We start from the raw sequence: 13,541 nt of genomic DNA on the forward strand, positions 1-13,541 counted from the left end.
GCTAGTAGTTTATAGATTTTATTGATCTTTTCAAAGAACCAACTTGAAGTTTTGTTAATGTTTTCAATTGGTTTTGGGTTTCTATTTCATTTATTTCTGATCTGATTTTTATAATTTCACGTTTTTTAGAAGATGGTAGGTTGTCTAGCTGTTCTTTTTCAATTTTTTGGAGATGTTGGGTTAGAGAGTCAAAGGTCATTTTTTCTTGTCTATTGATGTGTTTGCTTATGCCTATAAATTGACCTCTGATTACTGCTTTGACTTTTTCCCAGAGGTTTTAGTAAGTGGGTGGTGTTTTCATTTTAATTTATTTCAAGAAACTTCTAAATTTCATTTTTTATTTCTTCTAGTACCCAGTCATTTTCAAGCAATGTTGTTCAGGTTACAAATGTACGGGTTTTTCTCCTTTATCCTCTTGTTATTAATTTCTAATTTTGTGGCATTGTGGTCTGATAAGATGCTTTTTGTTATTTCCAGGTTTTGAATTTATTGATGTTTGTCTTGTTACCTAAAATGTGCTCTATTCTGGAGAACATTTCATGCACATTGGAGAAAAAGGCACACTGTGCTTTTGGAGGGAGCATTAACCTATAAATGTCTATAAGATCAAGTTGGTTTATAGTGTGGTTTAATTCTTCAGTATCTTTGTTGAGGTTTTTTTTTGTTTGTTTGGGTTGTTTTGTTTTTTGATTTGTTTGTTTTTTTTCTGGTAGTTCTATCTTTTCTTGAGAGTGGTCTATTAAAGTCCCCAAGTACTATAGTAGTGTTGTGTATTTCATTTTTCAGTTTTGTGAATGTTTGTTTGCTGTATTTTGCAGGTCTTTCATTTGGTACATAGATATTCATTATTGTTATGGGTTCTTGTTCTATTGGCTTTTTGAGCATTATGTAATGACCTTCTTTGTACTTTGTGATGGTTTTTGTATTGAATTTTTTTTTATCAGAGATTAGTATCACTACTCCTGCTTTTCTCTGGTTGCCGTTTGCTAAATGTATTTCCCCCATCCTTTTATTTTTAATCTGTATTTATCTTCATTTTTCTGGTGTGTCTCTTGTAGGCAACATATTGATGGATTTTTATTTTTTTTATCCTGTCTGCTACTCTTTTTTTCTTCAGTGGTGCATTTAAACCATTCACATTCAGTGTGATTATTGTGAGGCAAGGTTTTACTGCTATTAGTTTGTTAAGTTCTTTTTGGTGTTGTTGCAAGTTACTTTGGCCCATCCTGCTTTCTGTGGCATTTCTGTAAGAAGGACATCTTTCAGTGTTTCCTGCAATGCTGATCTTGTTTTTTTCAAACTCCCCTAGGTTCTGTTTTTCTGGGAATATCTTGATCTCTCCATCATATTTGATGGATAATTTTGCTGGATACAGTATTCTTGGTTGACAGTTGTGTTCTCTGAGTGTTCGTAATATGTCATTCCACTGTCTTCTTGCTCACATGGTTTCTTCTGAGAAATCGGCACTTAATTTTATCTGCTCTCCCTTATAGGTTACTTTTTGTTTCTCCCTCGCTGCTTTCAGAATTCTCTACTTATTCTTAGTTCTTGCAAATTTGACTATGATATGCCTCAGTGTTTTTCTTTTGAGGTCTATTCTATATCGTGTTCTCTCAGCTTCTTGAATATATGTTTTCTCATTCTTCATTATGGCTGAGAAGTTTTCTTCTAGTAATTCTTCCACAACTTTTCAGTGCCTTTACTTTTTTCCTCTTGTTCTGTGATTCCGGTGATGCACATGTTATTTCTTTGATGGTGTCCCACATTATTCTTAGGGTGGTTTTATTTTTCCTTTTTCTTCTTTTTTTTGATTCTGCGTTTTGCTCTAGCAGATCAGTGGTGACAATTCTATCTTCTATTTCACTGGTTCTTTGTTCCATCTCTTCAACTCTGTTCATGTGTCCCTCCATCATTTGACAGCTTCTGAAACCTTGGACCTCATATTTTTTTATTGTGGTTTCTTGTTTTTCCAGTGCCTCTAGTATCTCATTAGTTTTATCTGCATTATTTTTTGTTGTTTTTTTAAGCTCCTCCTGAGTTTTGCTTGCAGTGTCCTATAATTCTTCAAGTTTGTTTTTCACCCATTGAGAATATTCAATCATTGTTCTTTTGAATTCTGTGTCAGAAAGTCCATCAGACTTCTGGCTTCAGGAAAACCATTGCTACTGTGTCTCTTTTGGGGGGGTGATATCTTGCTTTGGGCTTGTGTGGGGAGTTAGGTAGTCTGCTTCTATTAGGACATTGCTGTGGTACAATGTTCTGCATCTCAGACTATAGCTGGTTCTTGATCTGATATCACTGCTCCAGAGGCCCACAAGTAGATGCACATAGGGTGGGTGCATGTGCAGACATACACTTGGGAAAAGGGGGGAGAGATGCACATAGATGCACACAGGAGGGGAGTGCAGCAGAAAACACTCATTTTCCCACTGGCCTGCGTGTTCCTGGCAAATGGGTCCCACTGCTGCTCCCTGCTCCCTGCTATGGCTTGCTTTCCCCACTATGACTCGCTGCACCCCACAGAGGCTTGCTGTACCCACCAACACTTGCTGCACCCCACCAGTTCTTGCCTCTTCTGTGGCTCTCAAATGTCCACGTTGTTACACAGCAATATTTTGAGAAGTGCCTATATACTTGTGCAGATCTAGGTCCTCACAGCAATTTGTTCCCCAAAGTACATGAGTGAGCACAGAGGAAGCCTATTTTTCCCTTCTGGAAGGCTTCTCACCTCTGTCGAGGGGTCCAGGACCTCCCTGTTGCCTGAGTTAGAGATCCCACGTAGTCAGACCTAATAGCAATTTGTTCCCTAAAGTAGCTTTTTAGTTGTCTAGGCATTTATGTTTTTAAGATACCAAATTTCTTTATGTGTGAAATGTGTCCTTGAAGTGGACCCTAAACTCAGTTTAAGCACTTGAAATGCTACCCCAGTGGCAGAACCCTTTGCAGAGAGCTTGAAATCAACTCTGGGCAAAGAGGCATACTTAAATGAAGAGATGCTGCCAGCCATGACGGTACCACCTTATCCTATGCCACTCCTCTCCCACTCCCCCAAATGTAACATTTCTTATTTCCCCTTCAAGAAGTGGGACAAAGTAATAGGTAAACTATGCAGGTACATGTTCCCTTCTTGAAGATATATTTTCAAAGCTACTAGGAGAAATTGAGATTTTTTTTTTCTATGATCCAAAAAAAGTTATTGATTAATTCCAGAAAATTATTTCTATCTCTGGTATGACAGTAAAGGACTTAATGGTCCTCTTATCACTCTGTTACTCTACTGAGGAAAAATTAAGAACACTAGCCTTATACAGGAAGGATAGGTTCCGTTCAAATAACCCTCAACTAATGAATGGGGCAGCCATAATCCCAGACCAAGAACCTGAACGTATGAGTTAGACCCAGAAAACCATGAATAAGCCACTTGGGACTACCCATAGGTTTGCATGCTTGAAGGGATGAGGAAAATTCAAATTAAACAAGTTAATTACTCAAAAATTATAGAAATTACTAGAAGCAAAGAGGAAAACACTCTGGCCTTTAGGGAGAGAATTGTTAAAGCCATAAAGTAGTTATAAACTTAAACCCTGTAAACCCTGAAGGCAGAGGGGTTTTAAATCCTCATTTTATAAATCAGGGGCCTCCTGATATTAGAAGAAAACTTCAGGGCAAGGCAATGTGGCCCCACAGTGATCCCAGTAAACTTTTAACTCAAGCAGTTACTGTCTTTAACAACTAGGATCTAGAAGGAGAGAGAAAAGGCCAAAATTATTGGGGTGGCCATTGCTGTGATTTTACAACCCACATCAGGAGATAGTATATTTACTAATAGATAGTCAATGCTACCCCAAAGGTAATCGAGGTATTAGGTAGCACCTGCAGAACCATTGCCCATCTGCTTTGTAGTATTACAATCTACTTAGAAACAGATTATTCTGTCACTTTCTTTCCCACCAAGGAAAAGTCCCCACATGCCATTTCTACCCAGTCACATACCATCCAACTCTTATTACTGTTTAAAAGAACCCTTACAGTTCCCCTTGCTGCATTTCTTATGTAAATGAGTTGAGACCTTCTGGAGCCTGGCTTAATAAAGGTGGCTTTGCCAGGTCATGTCTCTCGTGGTCCTTTCTTTCTTCCTCATTTTAACCTACACAAGAGAGTCAGAATTACTCCTGTTGTGGAAAGCCTACGTTTTAGCAAAGAGTGTAATGTGCAAGAACCCTGGATAAAAAAAAGGGTAGAGAGGAAGCTCCCACTCAGTTGCATTACATGTGGATCCAAAGGACACCTAGCCAAGGGCTGCCCAGGTCAGGTCCTCATGGCCTAGTTCACAGAGGATTGATGGGGCCCTGGTTCCCAGCCAGCAGCAAAGAAAGACTCCTCAATAACTCAGATCCTCCCAGAGGAGCCATGGGTGAGCACTGATGTTGCCAGTAAATCTATCCATTTTCTCCTGGACACAGAATCCTCTTATTTGGTCCTACAAACCTTCTCAGGTCTGCTCTCCACAATAGCTGACATGTTTCTATTGCCAACAGGGCCTTTTAAGTGAGAGAAGATTTTTCACCCTAAAACCTACGACGTCCTTTTGCAGTAGGAAGTAGCAAAGTGAACGCTCACTTCACATGCTCATGAATCAGGATGAAATCTCTTGCAGGGGAGAGAGATAAGGAACTGCAAAGAGAATTTCTGATAAATAAACACAAACAGAAACTGTTCTGGACAATGATGTTGTTCTTGTTATGTGCCTTCGAGTCACCTGTGACCCACAGCAACCCTGTCTATATACAGCACCCCTGAACCCTGCCCTGTCCTGAGTCAGTTTCACTAATTCTGACACACCAACCCCCCTGCCCTTTATCAATTGCACTTTATCAATCCGTCTTCTCCGGGGTCTTCCTCTCCCATGCTGTACCTCCACCCTTCCAAGCATGATGTCTTTCTCCAAGGACCAGTCTCTCCTGGCCACATGCCCAAAGCAAGTGAGGTGGAGCTTCAAAATCTTAGTCTCCAAAGAGAGACTTTGTTTCACCCTCTCTAAGACAGACTTATTTATTTTAATCATTATTTTAATCATTTCCCAGCTCTTTGATGCATAGCAAGTCATTGTGAAGACCATGGTCTGGATTAGGTGCACCTTTGTCTCTAGACTGACATCACTGCTTCTCAGTTTTCTGAAGAGGTCCCTGAGAGCAAATTTTCCCAATGCAATTTCTTTTGATTTTTTTACTGCTGGTGTTAAGAGTGTTGATTGTGGAATCAAACAAGCAGAAATTGTTAACAGCCTCAATCTCTCATCCCTGTCTCATTCCTTTCCTGATTTTGAATCATGCAGTGTTTCCCTGCTTTGTTCTGAAGACTGCTTTCTGGTCCAAGTGTAGGTTTTACATATCAGACTAATCCATAAAAACAGTAGCTGCAAGAACAGATCACTCAAGAACCACCATAAATTAATCAGAAGCAATGCATTGCTACAAACTGATCAAAAGTTGTGCTGGTCTGACTGCCTACTGATTGGACATATAAACCCTTGTGTAGGATAGAAATGGGGTCAGTCCTTTCCTGACCCATTTTTTACCCATAATCTACTGTTGTTGTTGTGTTCTATTGAGTCAGAACTGACCCACAGCTGATTCTCTTGCAGGTTTTCAAAAGCAGTTTAGTCCCAGGGGAGGAGATTGCCCGCCTGGAGCAGCTGGCAGATTCAGACTATGTACTTTGTAATAAACCTCTGTTCTTTCACTTACATTTGATTGGTCTCTCTTTTTTTTTCTTTTTTTCTTTTTTTCTTTTTTTCTTTTTTTATGGTGACTTCCTATCAAAGTCTCACACCCAATTCAGAACTTTCTAGTTCTTAATAGAAGAGACACCTGGACTTCTTTGGAAATCATCTTCTTTGATACTAGAAAGTTAGTAGATTTTGTGTAGAATCCGTTTTCTGTTGAATTGGGTCAATATTAGCAAGAACTACTATAGATATTTTGGGAAACTGGGTCTGGTCCACTGCTCACTTATAAGCTGTGCCTCTCTGGTGGCTTAAATACACCATTTGTTCCTTACAGGGACAATGAGTATCACCTCCCAAGAAATTGATAGCTTCTGAAAATTTGCTGGAGGGTCTGCTATGAATCAGTCAAACTCGATGGCAAGAAACAAGTAATATATATAAAGGATCTTCATTTTCTAATGTGGCATGGCATGTATTAATAACTGGAACATACCATGCATGGAATAAGAATCTAGAAAAACTGAAAGTTGACAAAAAAGAAATGGAATTCATAAAGATAAATAGCTCAATCATTTGAGCTTAGTAAGTTGAAATGGACCCATATTGGCCATTTTTTTAATTGGGTCACATAAAATTATTCATAAGCTTTGTTACTTTCAGCTTCATTCTGTTTTATATAATCATTCACAATAATAAAATCATTCTTTATATTATTTTGTTTATGTACATTTTGTTTTATACAATAATTTCTTTTTTTACAAATGATCTGCATTCTTTAATGTTCAGAAATAAATATATTTTCAACAATTCTTTAGCACAGAATTATGAAAGAATTATTTCATCTTTTCTTTTTAAAAAAAATTTTATTTTATTAATTTTAATGAACATTTACAGAGATTTTGGATTTTCATTCATTCATTGTTGCACTTTTCTCCCTGCCCAGCCCTCCCCACCCCCAACCCTTGGCCCAGTTTGCTGCTTTATTTGAAAAGTAAAAAAAAAGTCTGTCTTTGGTATACAGTCGCCCCCCCCCACCCCACAACCCTCCCACTGCCCCAAGTACACTCCACTATGCAACCTTAATTCTGGACTCGTGATAACTTAATACCGTATCATATGTTACTTTTAAATTATGTATACTGCATTGAAACAGATGAGGGAAAGAATAATATACAATCATTTCTACACATTGTAGTTTTATATAACTAATTGCTATTGATCTGTGCTTTCTCTCGCTCATCTGAGTCCCCATTGCACCTTGCCTATTCCTTCACACACATCCCCTGCCACCCACTAATCTCCTAGTGATTTCCTCTTCCCCATCAATTCTTCCACTCTACTTCTTTTTGAGCAGCTATAATTATCTTGTTCATATTTGCTCATTAGATTAGCCTTGTTGTCCTTAAATCATTTCTTTCCAAGTTGATCCTCCTTTTTCTGGTCTTTATACCACTCATTGTCTGCAAAATCTATTTCTGCTCTCCCCTCCCCCACTACCTCCTCATTTACACTCTCATTATCATCATAATGGGCTTATGTAGCATTTGCCCTTTTGTTGCTAAGTTTTTTCTGATGCATCTTGGCACAAAGCAAACACCACCAGAAGAATGCCTATCTGTGTTTCATTGACTATGCAAAAGCATTTGACTACGTGGATAATCAAAAATTGTAGTTAACCTTGAGGAAAATGGGAATCCCGGAATACTTAATTCTGCTTATGTGAAACCTATACTCAGAAACAGTCCTGAAAACAGAGCAGGAAAACACTGTATGGTTCATAATCAGGAAAGGAGTTAATCAGGAATGCATCCTGCCACCATACCTTTTCAATCTATATGCAGAATAGATTATTCGAGAAGTAGGGAATTATGAGAAGGAATGTGGCAGGATCAGAGAAAGACTCATTAACCATCTATGTTGTGCAGATGATACCACCTTGTTTGCTGAAACTGAAGAATACCTAAAAAGCTTGCTGCAGAAGGTCAAGGACTGTAGTCTTCAATATGTAGTGAAGCTCAACAGGAAGAAGATAAAGATTCTCACCACTGGGCCAACTAGCAGCATTATGACAGATGGAGAGGAGACTGAACTTGTTAACAATTACAGCTTGCCCGACTCCACAATTAACACTCTTTGCATCAGGAGTCAAGAAATCAAAAGAAAACACTGGGAAAATCTACTGTCAGGGATCTCTCCAAAGTATGGAAAAGCAATGATGTCATTCTAGAGACTAAAATCTGCCTAATCCAGGAATGATCTTCACAATTACTTGCTGTACATCAGAGGGCTGGACAATGACTAAGGATGATAGAAGAAGAATCTATGTCTTCAACTTGTGATGCTGGAGAAGAGTCTTGAATCTACCATGGACCCCCAAGAAATAAATAGGTCTGTTTTAGAGTGTAATCAAGTTTCTCCTTGAAGGCTAAGATTTCGAAACTGTCTCACATCCTTTGGGCACATCGCCAGGAAGGACAGGTCCTTGGAGAAGGACATCATGATCAGTAGGATGGAGGGACAGACAGCACAGGAGAGGAAAACCCTGGATGTGATGGATTGATACAGTGACTGGGGCAATGGGAGTTGGTGTGTCAGAATCAGTGAGACTGACTCATGACAGGGCAAGCTTCAGAGCTGCTGTACATAGGGTCACTATGGGTCGCAGGTGACTCTACAGCATATTACAACAACAGCAACAATGCACTCTAGACTCTCTGATGTTACATCATATTGTACAAACACTGTGTCGTTCGTTAGAGTGACATGGTATTCTATACCACAGTTTCTCCATTTGTTGATGAGAATTTGGATTGTTACCATTTTACTACTACTGGGAATTATTCTGTGTTGAATAGAGTTGTATATATTATTTCCTTGAAGTATATTCCTAGTAGTGAAATAGCTGGATCATAGGACATTTTACGTTTTCTCCAGGCAAATGGCGGGTTTTGTCTGCACCATTTGTTAAAGAAGCTGTCATTTCCCTATTTAACGGGGTATGTTTCCTTGTCAAATAGCAATCGACTGTCGATAAATGAGATGATTTCTGGGTTCTTGATTCTGTTCCACCAGTTAATTTCTTTTGCTGTTTTGATTACTAGTCAGTTATGTGGTAGATTTTGAGATCAGAGAGTGTGATGTTTCCTACTTAATTATTAATTTTCCAAAAAGCTTTTCTTATTCAGTGTCTCTTTCCTTTCCAAATGAAATTACAAACTGCCTTTTCTATCTCCTTGAACAAAGGGTTTGGTATCTGTATTAGGATTGCATTGAACCTGTAGATTTCTTTTAGCAGAATTGTCATTTACACAATGTTCTGTCACCCTTCAATTTTTACAATAATGGTCTTATGCAATATTTTTCCTAATGAAACAGTTCGTTCACTTAGCATAATGCTCTCCAGTCCCTCCCAAGATAGGTAGTAATATATAAAATCATTGCTCCTGTGTGCTGCAGTGTGTGAATTCCATTGTATGCCATACAATTATTTCTCAATCCATTCAATTGGGTTGGCATTTGAGTTGTTTGCATGTTCTTGTGATGGCGAATACACTGCTATAAATATTGGTGCACAAATCTCCATTTGTGTCTCAGTTCTAATTTTCTGGGGGTATATTCCTAATAGTGGAATAGCTGAGTCATATGGAATTTTGATGTTCAGCTTTTTGAGGAAATGCCAAACTGCCTCCCTTATTGGTCGTAACAGTTCCACCAACAGTGTAAGAGAGTTCCTATCTCTCTACATCCTCTCCAACATTTATTGCTTGCTGCCCTACTACATTTCGTCACTGCAACTGGGGTGAGATGGTATCTCACTGTGATTTTGATACAATGATTTTGAGCATTTTTTTCCATGTCTGTTGGCCATTCTAATACTTTCCTCTGTAAAATCTCTTTCCATGTCTTTTGCCCATTTTATAATTGTGTTATCAGTCTTTTTCTTCTGGAGGCCCTGTTGTTGTTGCTGTTGTTGTTGTTGTTGTTATGTGACACAGAGTTGCTTGTGACTCAAAGCAACCCTATGTACAAAAGCTCTGAACCCAGCTTTATCCTGTGCCAACCTCACTGTCACTAACACACCTACCCCTTATGAGACCCTTGTCTGAAATGGTATTGTCAAATGTTTTCTCTCAGTGAGTAAGTTTTCTTTTAACACAGTTGGAAATAGTTTTTAGTGCTCACAGGAGTTTAATTTTTAGGAGGTCCAATTCATCAATTTTATTCTCTTTAAAATGTACATTTCTGGCTGTATTTGGCAGCTATTTATGCCATAGACATAGGCCGTCTAAGCTGGATCCCACCTTGTCTCTGATGAACTTCATGGTTTGGGGCTTTATTCCCAGGTCTCTGATCTACCTTGAAGTGATTTTTGTGTATGGAGTAAAAGGTGGATCCTGTTTCAGTTTTCAGTCCAGTTTTGCCGGCACCATTTGTTGAAGAAGTTGTCATTTCCCCATTAGATAAGTTTTATTTTCTCGTTGAATATCAGTTGACCATAGATAGCTGGATCTATTTCTGGGTTTTTAGTTCAGTTCCATTGGTCTATGTGCCTGTCATTATACCAGTATCGTACTGTTTTAGTTATTACTGCTGTGTAGTAGGTTTTGGGGTCAGGGAGTGCTATGCCTCCTGATTCTTTTTTTTTTTTCCAGAAGTGCTTTGCTTATTCATAGTCTCTTTCTTCTCCAAATAAACTTGACATTTTCTCTTTTGATCTCCTTGAAAAATGAATTTGCTATTTGGATTGGGATTGGTTTGAACATGTAGACTGTTTTTGGTAGAACTAGCATTTTCACAATATTGAGTCTAAATGTTTTGTGCACACCTGTTATGAATCCCACTTGGTCATTATGACTTTTTTCTACTAGTTTATTTACAAAATTTGAATACAAATTAGAACAAATTTATTCTATATTTCTCACCCATCAAATTGTACAACCCAATGATTAATAGCCCCCATGCCTCGCACATCCACATCTCTCTGCTTCCAGCCTCTCCACTTCTTTTCAACAATAATGGTTTTGTACAATATTTATCCTTGTGGAACTGAGTTAGTTCACTCAGCATAATGCCTTCCAGTTCCTCCCAAGTTAGGTAATAATTTACAAAATCATCGTTCCTGCATGCTGTATAGTATTCCATTGTGTGAACGTACCATAATTTCTCAATTTATTCGTTTGTGGTTGGACATTTGGGCTATTTCCATGTTCTTGCGATGGTAAATAGTGATGCTATGAACATTGGTGTACAAATTTAAGTTTGTGCCTCAGTTCTCATATTCTCAGGGTATATTCCAAGTAGTGTAATAGTTAGGTCATATGGAATTTCTATGTTCAGCTTTTTGAGGAAGTGCCAAACTGCCTTCCAGAATGGTTGTACCATTTTACAATTACACCAATGTGTAAGAGAGGGAGGGGAGGAATTATGTGTACTGCATTGAAACAGACGAGAGAGAACTATTTAAAAGGGATATATGATTGGGTATTGCTGTCATTGCAGGAGTCCAGAGTGAAGACTGCACAGTGGAGTGGACTTGGGGGGAGGGATTGCATGGCAATGAAGGAGTTTTACTTTTCAAGGAGGAAAGCGAACTGGGGCGGGGGGGCAGGCAGGGAGAAAAGTGCAACAATGAATGACTGGAAACCATAAGACTCTGTAAACTTTCATGAAAATTATATTTTTTTAAAACGAGAAAAAAAAAGAGAATTCTTTTCTCACCACGTCCTTTCCAGCATTTATTACTTGCTGCCCTGTTAAACTTTGCCACTGTTACTGGAGTGAGATGATACCTCACTGTGGTTTTGATTTGCATCTGACTGGGAACAAACATTTGGTAATACCACCTCAGACAAGAGTCTTATAAAAAAAGTTTACAGAATACTCCTGGGCCTGCACAAGAAAAAGACTGATAACCATTATAATACTTTATTTTGTCTTCCCACACTACACTTGAAACCTTCTGTTCAGCTATTTAATATCTTGATTTCTTCCCTTTGCTTTGGCTTCTAGGCTCTCTAGTGCAATGTTCAGAATCTATTCTGACATCCATCTTGGTCTTTTCTTCCTCCTCTGTCTTTGTAATGATCTCCTGCATTCTCCCTGGATGATATTCTTGATATCCTCTCACAGCTCATCTGGTCTTCACTCATTAATGTTTAAGGCTTCAAACTTGTTCCTGAGATGGTTTTGAAATTTAGGCAAGATAGACTATTCAAGATCAAATTTTTGTTCCAGTGGATTTTATTTAATTTTCCTCAGCTTCACCTTAAACTTATATATGAGTAGTTGGTGGTCTGTTGCACAATAAGCTCCTGGCCTAGTTTTCACAGCTGATATAGAGCTTCTCCAGGGGTTCTTTCCACAGATGTAATCAATCTGATTCCTATGCATACCATCAGGTGAAATTCATATGTATATCCTGTGTTTATGTTTCTTATAAAAAGTATTTTTAATGAATAAATCAGTGATTGTGTAAAATTCTATCATTCTACCTCCAGCTTCATTGCTGTGACCAAGGCCATGTTTTCTAATTACTGATCCTTCTCTGTTCCCAACTTTTGAATTCCAGTCACCGTTTATTATCAATGCATCTTGATTGCATATTCTATTGATCTCAGACTGCAAAAAACGGTAAAACCAGCATGGTAGATCATAAAATCTGATACAAAATCCCCCATGCCAGTCCATCACATTTCACCAATACCTAGTATGTCAATATTTATGCATTCTATTTCCTTCTTAACAATATCTAATTTTCCAACACTCATGTTTCTCACATTCTATGTTCCAATCACTAGTGTCTGCTTACAACTGTTCCTCCTCCTTTGTGTTTTCTACTTCCACCTAAGTTGCCAAATATGCTTGTGTAAGTGTGCTCTTTGGTACATAGGATTTTTCAAAGGCCTGCTGTTTGGAAGTGAATGGCCAATCCTTCTTCCTAGTCTGTCAGTATCTTTAATATCACATGCAAGCAAGATTCTGCTGAAAATTATCCAAAAACAATTGGAACAGCACATGAATAGAGAACTGACAGAAGTGCAGGCTGGGTTTAGAAGAGGCTATCATACTAAGGATATTATAGATAAAGTCAAGTGGATCTTGGCTCAAAGCAAGGAGTACCAAAGGAATGTTTATCTGTGCTTTATTGACTATGCAAGGCATTTGATTGTGTGGATCAGAACAATGTGTGGCTAACTTTGAGAAGAATAAGAACCCCCGAGCATTTGATTGTGCTTATGCGAAACCTATACTTGTACCAGGAGGCAGTTGCCAGAACAGAGCAAAGAAACACTGCATGGTTCAAAATTGGGAAGGGTGTACGCCAGGGATGTGTCCTATCTCCATACCTTTTCAATCTATATGCAGAACAGATTTTTAAGGAGTCTGGGCTTTATGAGGAGAAATGTGGTGTCAGGATTGGAGAAAGACTCATCAACAATCTATTTTATGCAGATTACACAACCCTGCCTGCTGAAACTGAGGAGGACCTGAAGCACTTGCTGCAGAATGCCAGGGACTGTAGCCTTCAATATGGATTGAAGCTCAATATCAAGAAAACAAAGATTCACCACTGGGTCAATTGGCAGAATTATGATAGATGTTAAAGAGATTGAGATTGTTAACAGCTTTAGCTAGCTTGGGTACACAATCAACACTCTTTGTACCAGCATCCAGGAAATTAAAAGATAAATTGCATTTGGAAAGTCTGCTGTCAGAGAGCTCTCCAAACTACCGAAGAGCAATGATGTCAGTCTGGAAACTAATGTGCTCCTGATTCAGACCATAGTCTTTGAAATTACTTGTTATGCATCAG

The sequence above is a fragment of the Elephantulus edwardii genome, unplaced genomic scaffold (genome assembly GCF_000299155.1).
Source record: "Elephantulus edwardii isolate Elephantulus edwardi_28Jun2011 unplaced genomic scaffold, EleEdw1.0 scaffold00366, whole genome shotgun sequence".
Classification (NCBI taxonomy): Eukaryota; Metazoa; Chordata; class Mammalia; order Macroscelidea; family Macroscelididae; genus Elephantulus; species Elephantulus edwardii.